Source organism: Microtus ochrogaster, chromosome 8 (assembly GCF_000317375.1).
Source record: "Microtus ochrogaster isolate Prairie Vole_2 chromosome 8, MicOch1.0, whole genome shotgun sequence".
NCBI lineage: Eukaryota > Metazoa > Chordata > Mammalia > Rodentia > Cricetidae > Microtus > Microtus ochrogaster.
In genome coordinates, this window is record NC_022015.1 from 33,150,643 (window position 1) to 33,152,429 (window position 1,787).

Below are 1,787 nucleotides of genomic sequence, written 5' to 3' on the forward strand. Positions count from 1 at the left end.
GTTTCTCTGTGGCTTTGGGGCCTGTCCTGGAACTAGCTCTTGTAGACCAGGCTGGTCTCGAACTCACAGAGATCCGCCTGCCTCTGCCTCCCGAGTTGGTGTCCTTTTCAATTGTCGGATACGGAAATTTAACTGACTCCTTTTACAAAGTTTCCAGATGCTTGTTTCTTATGCAGGAATCTGATGTAAGCCATAGATAATTATAATTACCATATCCTGCTACAGCCCAGAACTCTAGCATACAGCCCAGCCAGTTATACAATGGAATGTAACATCGCTAAATGTGCTGGATAGTTTTATGTCAGCTTCATACAGGCTAACAACCTCTGAGATGAGGGAACCTTAATTTTAAAAGATGTCTCCATAATATCAAACTGTACACAAGACTTTAGGGCATTTTCTTAATTGGTGATCCATGGGGAAGACCCAGCCCATTTTCTTGTTGCCATCCATGAGCAGGCGGTGCTGGCTTCTCTAAGGAAGCAGGCTGAACAAACCAGAAAGAGCAAGCTAGTATAAGGCATTCTTCCATGGCTCCTACATCAGCTCCAGCCTTCAGATTCCTGCTCTGCTTGAGTTCCTACCCTCACTGCTTTTTTAAAAAATTATTTTATTTTTTTTAAAAAGAAAACAAACTATCTTTTTCCATTTTACATACCAATCCCAGTTCCTTCTCCCTCCCCTCCTTCCATTCTCTCTACTTATCCCTCCATACCACCCCCATCCATTTCTCAGAGATGGTAAAGCACATTGCTTTGGGGGAAGATCCAATGCCTTCCATACTATATCTAGGCTGAACAAGGTATCCATCGAAAGAAATCAGGTTCCCTAAAAGCCAGTACAAGCAATAGGGATAAATTCTGGTGTCACTGCCAGTGGTCCTGCAATCTTCCCCAGCCATACAACTGTCACCCTCATTCAGAGGGACTAGTTTGGACCTATGCTCGTTTCTTTCCTGTCTGGCTGGAGTTGGTGAGCTCTCATTAGCTCAAGTAGACTGTTTCAGTGGGTGTCCCCATCATGGTCATGAGATTTTTGCTTATATTCTCACCCCTCCAACTCTTCAACTGGACTTTGCGAGCTCAGCCCAGTGCTCTGCTGTGGGTCTCTGCCTATGTTTCCATCAATTGTTGGATGAAAGTTCTATGGTGACATTTAAGATATTCATTAATCTGACTATAGGGCAAGGCCAGTTAGGGCCCCTCTCTTCCATTACTTAGTATTTTAGCTGGAATCATTCTGTAGATTCCTGAGAATTTCTCTAGTGCCGGGTGTCTTGCTAGCCCCATAATGGCCCTCAAGATCAAAATATCTCTTTCCTTGCTCTCATCTCTGTCCTTCGTCCATCTCGGCTATGCCATTTCTTAAGTTGTTTTCCCCCTCCCCTTCCCCCTGCCTCATCTCTGTCCACCTTTTCTTCTATCCCTACCCTCAAGCTACCAATTTTGTCAGGAGATCTTATATATGTCCCCTTCCAGGTAGATCTATGTATGCTTTTCTTTGGGTTCAACTTGTTGCTTAACTTCTCTAGGATCATGAAGAATAAGCTCAATAATCTTTGCTTTACAGCTAGTATCCACTTATGAGAGAGTCCATACCATGTTCATCTTTCTGGGTCTAGGTTACCTCACTTAGGATGGTATTTTCTAGTTCCATCCATTTGCAGGCAAATTTCAAGATGTTGGTTTTGTTTGTTTGTTTGTTTTATCATTGAGTACTACTCCAATGTGGAAATGTGCCACATTTTCCTTATCCTTTCTTTGCTTTAGGGGCATCTAGGTTGTTTC